Source organism: Colias croceus, chromosome 18 (genome assembly GCF_905220415.1).
Source record: "Colias croceus chromosome 18, ilColCroc2.1".
NCBI lineage: Eukaryota > Metazoa > Arthropoda > Insecta > Lepidoptera > Pieridae > Colias > Colias croceus.
In genome coordinates this window covers 9,894,324-9,906,330 of record NC_059554.1, presented here as the reverse complement: position 1 = coordinate 9,906,330, position 12,007 = coordinate 9,894,324, and the positions used below count along the sequence as shown (strand labels likewise).

The window sequence follows — 12,007 nt, the reverse complement described above, 5'->3', positions numbered from 1 at the left end:
TCAAGTACTCAATATTATGTAGGGAACGTCAACAAAAATTTATGTTTGATTTTATAACGATTTATGTGTGCTTACATGTTGACGCGATTTATTCACAAATACCAAATATTTTACACACGATGTAGATAGGTAAGTAAAGTATCGTCTTTTTCTTTAGAAAGCTCTTTACATCACTGCTCTACAATTATGAATCTTATAAAAGGAATAATTGTTTGTTTTTATGATGAACTCAAAAACTGGTTACTAGGGTTTTAACTTTTAAGATTGTTTTCGCTTAAAAAATACGGTTCTAATCTAATATATAAAAATCAATGCCACTTTTCGTTGTAATTCCATAACTCGAGAACGGCTGAACCGATTTCGATAATTCTTTTTTTATTATATTCCTTGAAGTACGAGGATGGTTCTTATGTAGAGAAAACGTTAATATGTACCACGGGCGAAGCCGGGGCGGACCGCTAGTTTTTTATATTTTTCGATTTTAATTTACACGGATTAACCATATCAGAGCACCACAAACCGTACATTTAAATGTTACCAATTAACATTAGTTAATCCGCTTACCCCAAAACACGAATGCTGACCTCATCCATAAGGGTTAGCATACACTTGGCTAAGCAAAGGGTCACAGTCCCACTGACACCGGCCCTAACGTGACTTTAATTTTAATGGAATCGTTGCTCGTGTATTTATTTTAATTGCATATTTAAGCCCTGTTTTGAACGAGTTTATTCAGTTGCTTTCATAGAAATTATAGCAAAGTATTTAATAAATAAGTTACTGCGCGTCATCATAGTATAATTTGTTTTAAGTATTTCTATTTTATAATTTCAGAGAAATGGAAAAGATAGTATGTGTTTGGCGCGTGCTTGTGTAGCGCGTAATATGCCGAAGTCGGTAGACCCATAATTAATTCTTATACTTTTTTATTAACCTAGACCACGTTTGATAACGTATAGGCCATATTTGTTGGATAGAGATTAAACGGTGTATTTCAAAATCCCAATCTTACTCTGATAAATTCTTATCGCATCTAGTTCCTGTACAAATGTGAATATATTTACACAAACTTCATACCATCGCATCTGTTTTTGACGTTTATTTGTGGGTTAGATGAAAATTGAAATAAAACTATAAAAGTAGTATTTCATAGAGTTAATAAAGCAAATTACAATCAATTATTTTTATCAATCCCTAAATACCCACACACCATACTTAAGTAATAAATAACCAAATCCAGTTAGTATTATTCGCATTAACTTTTTATATTCTTTTTACGCCTTCATAATTCCTTCCACCGCACCGAACTGTTCTGAGTATGGTAGGTATGTTGAACGCATATAATATCGCAAGTATTAGGTCGCAATTTAATAAATCTAGCTCTACCAAGAGCTCTTTTAGATACATAAATAGAAACATCTAAGAGCTGCTTTACAAGCACAGGTCTTACTGCATATAGAGCGGGCTAAGTGAAACGTTTGAGTATTACGTAAAGCTCTCTACTTAATTCGAGTGCTTCGAGTGAGCCAAATGTACCTATAAAATTTGGAGCACTGAAAGAATTGTTAATACTGTGTTTTCAATTGCTCTATTTATGTTGACAAGTGGAATGTTGAATAGAGTTGAAAATATGTGTCTAAAATTTAAGTAAATACATATTTAAAGTAGCTACTATTTATATTATAACAGGATGAATTGTACGACATTAGATATTGCGTTTGATGTTCATTCATAATAGGTTTACAGCGCTGCACAAGACTAGAAATTTCATTTATTTTTGTAAAAACTAATCTTATTTTTGATTAAAAAACGTAATGCATAGCCCATTTTTAAGCCTCTTAATTTTTTATTATCGTGGAACATAATTTTCCCAACTACTTAGTTATAACTTATATCCATCCGTATCGCACGTTAAACTCAGATAAAGCATGTTTGTCAAGCGATAAGCGAACCGCTTCACATCAGCTTTATTGCTGCATTAGCTTATTGCACTTACCTAACTTGCAGCTTATTATGTGCTTAAGTGCATTTCAAACAAGCAACAACCATCTCTTTTATATGATTTTCAACCGACTTCAAAAAAAAGGAGGAGGTTATCAATTCGGCCGGTATGTTTTTTTTAATACTAGATTTTTTACTAGAATACTAGAATTTTAGTATTTGAGAGTAAATGTTTACTAAAAAGTAAAAGTACAAATCTACCACCTACTTACGATCTGAAAAATAACTTCGAGATATATAAACTAAATTAAATTTACATCAAAATATTGGTTACAAACATGAAAAAATATCTATGTAAAGGAAAACGTCATTTTGGGTAACGTTTCCGTTTATGGGCCAAACGCCTGATAGACTGAACGCTTGAAAAAGTCGCGGTACTTACTATTTTCTCACTTGGACATAACACACCCGAAAAAACTAGTGCGAAATGAATTCGCAAATTACACCAAATAATAATCGTGCTTTAATTCGAAGACATCTGTAAAATCGAAATCAAGTTCAACGACCCCTGGCACCCCAACTTTACCAGCAGCAGGGCGGCAGGTGGCACCCTCGGCTGCGAATTGAGGTCAACCGTGAATAACTTATAACTCCACAAGCTATCTTGTATTCAATATTTATTCGTTACCAATGAAAACGAAAAATCATTTGTAAATGTAAATGTTACCGCTAGATATCATTATAAAAATTTTGCTACTGCTCCAATTAATAATGCTAAAACGTTATCAGCGTACCTCCTGGAGATATAAACTTCACTATAAATTATTCTCGTGTTGACCAAGGCTTTCTTCCAAGACCACTTAACATTGTAGATACATTACCACAGACTAGATAACAGTAAACTTACAATATCACTTCTGTCGTAATATTCTATTTCTCTATTCTTTAAGCAAATTTCTCATTTCCTTGATAAAAGACGCAATTCAATTTGGCATTTCTTTGGCACCCAGCAAATTACCCTTTTATTGAGGTTACGTGTAAATCAAGGTATAAATAGTTTCCTGAAAGCACTTGACATCAAATACTTGAAGCTTGAAAAGAAATTGAAGAAATAATTTGAAGTTAACGAGAAGGAAAATTCCATTATTAATTACTGTTTTATTAAGATTAATAAATGTCTTACATAACAAGTTGACCTTATTTTGCTTACTTCTATTAAATTTAAATCATACAGAACTCTATGCGGCTCTATCATATTACGCTTTTTATAAAATTCGACGTAACTTACGACTCTTTGAATAACAAGCAAAGGAGAATTACATATTCAAAGACATTGCTATATAAGCGAGCAGTCCAAGAAGGTTATTGATTATTTCTATTATTAAGAATCCCCACGGCCTGAACAATACAAGCTGGTAGCATCCGGCTGTCCGCGCCGACAATGCTTCATTCATGCCGCACCCACGTGCTTCGCTTTCAATGTTTACACGTACTAGACCAACCCAGTTCTGACTACCTTTTAGCTTTTATCAGTTTTGACCTTTTTAAGTTAAAATAGATTACAGTGCATGTTTGGGATATTACTTTTTTCTAGAAGTGAAATACAGATTGGCGTTGAAACATATCTGATAATAATTATTCATTAATTATTATTAAACATAGCAAGGATTGGTGGCAAGTTAAAAATAATAAATTCTGACACCGATATAAATAGAGTAGTAGTTCTTTTCAGACACTTCTGTGCTCTCAAATGTTAAATGAAAATGTTCAGACACTTAAAACACTATTTCCAATTAGCAGCATATATTGAATAGCAAGAACGGCTAAACTCCAACCCACGCAGTAATTATCCAATCAAGCATCTTTCGCACTTGGGTATATTTTTGTTACAAATATACGAATACTACATAAAATGCTTGAGCTGTACACTTATATGAACAACATAGAGAGTAGAGCAAAATCATATATATTAACATGCTTAAATAATGATAATAAATAATAATTCTATAAACATAATTTATAGCTAAATTGCAGTTTGTTGTAAAATCTACATTACATCTTTCATGTAGATTCGCAAAACATATATTCACGAAGTTCACTAAAATTATAAACAATATAGATCCAGGGCTTCCTTCCCCTTTCCCATCGTATACCTACCTAGAACATAAAACGTTTCATACACCAAAATAAATATTTGCAAGAAATATAACACTTATGTCTGTTTAAGTAAGTGATAAGCGGTTCCTGTTATTAGCACAGAGTGAATTATACGCTTGTATCATTGGATGGAAGCCGGAAGGGCCATACAAAGCGGCACGTTATGCAGCCGGTGCGTCTGCGCATCGCACCGAGTTATTAAGAGTCCGGCGGAGGCCGCTGCCAACTGCAATTCGAAGTGAAGGCAAAATACGCTCGAATATTGTTGTCTCTGTTGCACAATTCCCGCCGAAGCCGCGCGTGAATTTGTGTGAATAGTGTGTAGTTGTGTGAGTGTACCATTCATTCATAATATTGACAAACGCATTTCTTTTTATTTAGGAATATAATGTTTCTTATTTACTTTATTTTTGCAGCAAACTTTGGGCAATCGTAAGTGTATGTGCAGAATAGCAATGCGTTTTAAGGAAATTTCTCTACAACACTTATATCCTACTACATAGTAATATTATAAATGCGAAAGTTTGTATGGATGTATGGATGTTTGTTACTCTTTCACGTAAAAACTACTGAACCGATTACAATGAAATTTAGCACACATATAGAGGGTAACTTAGATTAACACATAGGATTTTTATCCCGAAAATCCCACGGGAACGGGAACTATGCTGGTTTTCCTTTGCAAACGCGGGCGAAGCCGCGAGCGAAAATCTAGTCTTCAATAATATCTCAACATCTAGGCTTTGTAGAAAAAAAATGTAGCTGTAAAAATCAGGGTACATTTTTTTCGCAAATATAATCTATACTCTATACATATATAGATAATAAAAAAATCTGTAGAAGGGTCAATTCTGTACATTGAAAATATCGAAAAAGTAAATAGCAGGGGGTGTTACTGGATCGATACCAAACCCAAATATGTGATTAAAAAAATTTTTGTCTGTCCGTCTGTCTGTCTGTCTGTATGCTGACATCACGTGAAAACTAACAGTTCGATTTCGATGAAACTTGGCATAATAATTATACTTTATTATCCTGGGCATACAATAACTATATACTTTTAGATACTTTTTATCCTGGAATAACACGTGGAAAAAAATAATCTTAATTTTTCAGTTTCATTATCCATATCCATAGACGTTGTTCTGTAGAACCGCGAACACACGTTGCGTTACCCGCAGTGGATTCTTTTTTTTATAAGATGTCATTGTCAGCGTAACTCAAAATGGAGAAATAAACCATCCACGCGAAGACCGACATCCGCGCGGATGGAGACGCGGGTGGAAGCTAGTCAGAAATATTACAATACAATTGGCAAAAAATACGCACGCACAATGCACTATATGTTTTTACTTTTAGGCGCAAAAAAGTGACATCCTTTGACCCTTTTTTATCGGAAATATCTAAGGAGCTTCTCTTTACACGAGTAGAACACCCAGAGTTTTATTTTAAAAACACGATTTTTAAAAAAATATTTAAAATATTGGGATTTTCGCGGCCGACTGAGCTACCTAAATAAATTCGTAGAAAAAAAATTGATACACTAGAAAATTTATTATGTTGCTAATATATGTAGTGATTACAGGCGCAAATTATTTTAATTAAAATAATTATTAAAGTAATTATTTTAAACCAGAATTAACAATACTTGTATTTAGGTATACCTGCTTAATTATATTTAAAACGATAAATTAAATTAAACTAAAAAACACAAAATATGCAAAAATAAATTAAAATTATTATTATACGAGCATAGAACCTCCACCTTTTTGTTTTAGGATGAAAAAGAAAATAGTTCGACAGGCTTGTGCTTGACAAAGTGGTGACGTGGTTTTCACACATCGAAAATATTACCAACACATACAAACTTTTTTCTATACTATGAAGTTTACTGTATGTATCTGTATATTGTGCTTGATGCGACAGCACGACGACCGATGAAAATTTGTGATTAATTTGAACGTGTGCCGTAATACCAAAAACGATGAATGAAAACTCAATGCTTTTCCAATTTTTTTTGCATATTGTGTAACTTAACAATGTAAACCATGTTTCGAATTACATTACATTAAGAATATTGCCGTTTTTATTACAGAATGGATGAGTAGAAAACATATCATTTATACTTTAAAAATGTGAGAAATACAAATCGTTTACAATTCGTTGTATTTAAGTATTTTGCAATAAAAATAATATGGGAACCTAGATAAATACTGTCTTATTCCGAATAACAGCACAATAAAGTGGAAATATGCTCAAACTGAAAATTATTTTGGTATTACGTTTGTATGGAAAAATTGTCGTCCGCCGGCCTCTTAAATATATCTGTCACGCAATTGATTGGATGAATGTACTACGTGACACAGGTGGAGAAATCGCGATTCTTGTTTAAAGTTACTTTTTTTATTATGCATAATATGATAATCAATCATTTTATGAAGTGAGCAAATCTACGATATGGCCACGACACATACATATTGTATTTTATACAAAACCTGAGATGCTTTGGTTAAAATCAAATCATCAAATCATTTATTTATTTCTCCTCACAATTCCCAATCACATAAATTAATCTACATGCATACAAAAAATTATAAACAATTAGCTGGTTAGACCAGCGACTAATTATATGAAGCATTATTAGGGGTATGATAGTATCTTTGAGAATTCATCCTTGAGTTACTTATAACATAGATAACTTTGATAGATAAACAATTAGAATTATATTGTGACTCTACTTTCAATCCATTTACAATACATAGTTCCGACTTCCGAACTGTCAGGAACAACGTGTTCATTATAACCGTTATAGAATTTCAAGACTGATATATTGACGGGAAAAGCGTTATCTATTGTCATCTATAGTTCCTCGTTTCCAAATGGGCTTGTTCTAATAAATTGCATTCGTCACGCTAGGCATTAACATTAGCGGTAATGAGACAATTGCAAAAGCTGCAATCTTCGTGGAAACGAGGATATCCTGCTTACAGGAATCACGAGATGTGCAACACTTACGTTTTCAAACGAACCGGAATGCTTTGATAGTGTGGAAGGTCATTAATCGATTTCTTTGGCAATTTAGTGGCTGCCTATTTAACACTATTTCTATTTTATTTTAGATTTCCCCACGTTATAGGTAGAACGGGTTACCTATATATGATATTATGGCTCTTGATACCGATATTTGTTACAAAAGTGAAGGAAGAGGTTTGCAAAAAGTACTTACCTAGTAAAACAACTAATTTGTGTCATTAATATACATGTAAGAAAGATAGAGATCTACTTTTTTAAACAATTAAGGTCCGACCTTTCTCAAAACAGGATGTCAGGCGTCACTGATATAATCTTACTAATTAATTTTCCCAACCGTTATAATATAATCGGTATTACAAGATAATTTTTAACGTTCCATCCATCATAATCATAGAAGATACCTATAAAGAATCATTTGAATTTGAATTTGAAGAAACAATGACAAAAATAAACGATTCAAAATGACCGTGACACATGAATTTAAAGCCAGTGTCACTAAATACATACAATACAAGTATATGTTATTAATATTCTATGAATAACAATGTATCGGTTACGATAAATAGATGCAGTGCTTGCCAGTCGATTCACTATTGTTTTTATTAAGATAATATAATATATTTTCTAAAAGATTACAATTATTAAATCATGTGAATGTAGAGTAGAGCGCTATCTATCCTTTCCTAGTACCAATTTTTCTTTTAAAACATTTTCCTAGTCGTCTTTACCATTGGACCATCGAATCGAAGGCTATTATTTAATAATTTAGGAAACATAGAGCTCGTAAATTGTTCCAACTACAACGATCTTGGGCTTTTTGAACCAATTTTAAGGTGTAAAAATTATACAATGACGCATGTCCTCTATAATAAAGTAGCCGTAAAAAGTGTATAATAAAAAGGTTCCACGCATATTGTTAAGGCGTGACACTTCATCGTTCCTTTTTTCCTAATGAATTTTCGTCATCAAAAGCCGATTCGTCATAAGCCATGCAACAAGACAGACGTGAGAAAGCGTCCCCAGTGTTGCCGCGTTTTTCTCTATTGTGTGCAAATCAGTATTACATAGGTGTAATGTACACGTACGTAGTGTGGAGTGCAGGTGTAAAATTACCTACTTTGTAAAGGGCTTAGAAGGACTTAAGGAGTCTATACTTAATGTTTCTATGCGCCTAGACGGCTTAGTGTTTAACTGATCACAAACAGGGTAGGTAATAGAATCTTCTTATAAACGAGACTCTAAGCTCAACGAATTCAAGCCTACCTAGTAACTAAAAAATAAATCTGTGCTTTATGTACACTCATACAACGACAACAAACGCATAAGAAAACCTTCTACCAAAGATTATACCGATGAATAGTTAATGTCTTAAATCAATCGATTTAATACTATACCACAATACAAGGTTAAGCGCCATATTGAAGCAGTTAGTGTTAATGCGTGGAGTTATGACGATAATGCGTAATTAATACGCACGTTACGTCTTATCGATACAGTTTGATATCCTAATTATATTCATTTGTTTATGAAGCAATTTATACAATCGATTATCCAATAAGCGATCGTCTAATTTAAACTACGACGTTTAAGCCTGTAGTAGACAAAGGTGTACGAATTAAGAATTCCTCGACTAATATATAGCTTTACAAAATCCGTCTATATTTTGTTACCGTAAATATTATTGTAAGAGCCTACACTGATATTTTTATGAGCTTTCTCACAATGTTTTCCAACCGTTCCGAAATATTATGATCCCTACACAAACAATCGTGATTTAAAGTGCGTTTATTATTAAACAATGATTAAGTAGTTCAAGTATCCAGAAATAAGAAGCGAACAATACTGCGATTATATACTAGAGATTTTGGGATACAGAATGAACTCTGACTTATGTGGGAGTGGAATTTTTATTGGACTTCAAAAATGTAGAGGTGTAACTTAAAATTATGGAATACAAGGCATATCTCGGAGTATTGGATGAAGGAAATGGTTTGATTTATCAATTTTATTTAGACAAACTTGTAGTAAGTAGCCCAGATACTTTTTTGTGCAACTAAATAATCCTTCGTTGATACAATATTAAGTATCTCGAAATTAAAAGTTAGTGAAGTTAAAAATACATTATTATAAATAATGAATGAGTTTATAAAACTATTGCTGACGCTAGGTATTAGTTTTATTAATCACCTCAGTATTGGAACCGATGTGGCTTCGTAAAAATGAATATCACTTCATAGTATAAAACAAAGTCACTTTCTCTGTCCCTATCCCTTTGTATGCTTAAATCTTTAAAACTACGCATCGAATTTTGATGCGGTTTTTTTTAAATAAATAATCACTCTGATTCAAGAGGAAGGCTTTAATATTTAATTTATTAGTTTTTAGATAAAGCGGGCGAAGCCGCGGGCGGAAAGCTAGTATTTTATAAAGTTATTGTTTTATATTCAGCATTAAATATAAAAATAACAAATCAATAAATAATTTAATGGCGCTTGCTGATAATTATTAACTCGGGAAAGAATTGAATTACTCGCGATTAAAAGATTTATTTTTTACATATTTGTATTGTGAGACCTACATTATATAATACAATTATTGAAGCAAATTCTCAGTTTTCATGCTGTTGCCAATTTATAAATGTAGTTATGATGTTTCAATTGATTTGGTGAATTTTTTTGCTTATTTTCTTCAACATATTTTCAATAGGATCATGGAATTAATATTTATAATATGAAACTTGTGTTCTTACAGTGGAAACAAGTTTAGGCTGATGATGATGTTTCTTATTAAAACAGTCGAATATGTAGGTAATAAGGCTTTTTAAGAGTTACGTTTAATAACATTATTGCTTTATCTAAATATGAGGTAGTTAGCTGGTTTTTTATCAATCAGGTATTAGTGTCCTCAGTGACTATCAGAGCGTGACAATGGTAAGCCGAAGCACAGCTACAGTTACCTCCGTCAAACTAAGCAAAGTCTTTTTGTTTGTAAGGAAAACCAGGAAAAAATTACGTTGCATTTACTCACATTTTCTCGGCGAAAACTATGGTTTGTATTTTCCAAATAGATGATAGAGAGATATAAGTATATAACGAAAAATACGAATTTGTAATTTATTAGTAAAGAAAGACTTTAATTCCTCTAACTTTTAAAATAAACGTATCGAAAATTATACTTAGATAAAGTTTCTTCTTTCATTGTGACTTCTCCTGTCCTTCCAAAAGCCTCCGTTAAAAATATTCAAAGTCAGTCTTAATAGATTATTAAGAGCTAGAGAAAAAACGTTTACAATGTTGATTGGCCCTCGAGAAGCTCTCGAGTGGAGGCGAGTGGCTGGATGGTGTTCGGCGGAGAGTCTTTAGCCTTGTGCTAATAACTACTATAATAGTATTGTGTTATATATCTGCTAATAACTCAACTGCTGCTAAATGTGCTAAGCTAGCTGAAACATTGGCTAGAGTCTAGACAGCGACTCTTGTTTGTTCATTTGCGACATTGTCAAGGTTATATCTACTTATTTAAATTCGAAAGTTTTGCGATCTTCATAACATTGCAATGATTTTTTTTATAAGATTGATCGTAATGTTTAAATTCATAAAATTTTGTAGATTATTTCATGAGTAAAAAGCTCTACATTACCATTTTATACTTTAGATTATTTTTCTAGTTTTTATCCTAGATCTACCCGAAAGGAGTGACTTATGTTCATTAATAATGTTAATACTACCAAATGTAACTCTACCTATCTGAAACTTTATCTCGTCTAAACGGACAGCTAGTAAGTTATTTATATTGTACAGGTTAAGTTTTTCGAGTATTATTACGAGTAAATACCTACCTACCAACTAATTACCTATCGTTGAGATATAACGAAAAGCTCAAGTAGATGGGTAGTAAGAATGTGATTAACTAATTCGTAATCACATAAGAGTCACTATGAAATCTATCATGAACGACTTAGAATACTTTTTGCCTCAAAGAGTGCGTGAATGGAAAGGGGATGGAAAATGGGGAAAACTCACGTCGCTAGATAAGGACAAGTGAATTAATTCCTTGCAAAATTGCAGAATGCTACTCTTTAAACATTATAGGTTTTCTCTAACGTTAACTCTAGTTTATATTAAAGAAAATAAACTTTTTACTTAACTTTATCTTTGCAAGATTTCATTAAGAGTCCTTGCAACTTCGTAAATAAATAAATAGTATAAAGTTGCAAGGTACTTACCTACCTAGTTACCTATAAAATTTATTTTAACAAATGCTTCATAAAATTAAAATTAAATATTTTTTAAATACGTGCGACGAAAGATATTCGATCCTTTTAATAAGTCTCATTCAATAAAATCTTTTATGTCAACATCCAACAAGTCGCTCCTTTAGAAAATGTATTTATCCCTTTACTCGTGAAAAGAGAAGTTTAAATTTCAATAATACTTACAGATTTTCATCCAGCAATTCTATCTCCGACAGCAGTAGACTGTAGAACCCACAAAATATATCAATCACATTTATAAAAGCAAGTTTTATGTTATTATTGATACATGTTGTACACGCGACGAGCGAAAAGCATCGAATGTAGGTAAGGAATGTAAACAATTTTATTAGCTGTGTGGTACGCGTGCGCTGCGCCGCGCCGCTACTCGCTGACTGACAACGACTTACGACAGTTACTTGAAAATTGGCGCCAAAACAAACTTATTGGCGGCAATTTGTTAATTGGCTATGGACTTATGCCTTCCTTTTTCTGAACAATTTTTTTTTTCTTTAACAATCTTAGACGAAAACAAGACGGTTTTTTTTTTCTTTAAGTAACTACCTAATGTGTTTTATATTTTTTTAATTAAGTTTATTTTTGAGCAGAGTGCAGCGCTGTTAG

At 32.4% G+C, this 12,007-nt stretch overlaps 1 protein-coding gene across 1 annotated transcript in view; it reads right to left on the bottom strand.

Moving 5' to 3' along the window:
* LOC123699638 overlaps window positions 1-11,765 on the bottom strand; it is a 33,761-nt gene extending 21,996 nt beyond the window's left edge. Inside the window, exon 1 of the mRNA XM_045646632.1 lies at window positions 11,570-11,765. The gene's annotated coding sequence lies outside the window, so the exon portion shown is untranslated. The remainder of the gene's footprint in view (window positions 1-11,569) is intronic.
* Window positions 11,766-12,007: the final 242 nt, after the last annotated feature.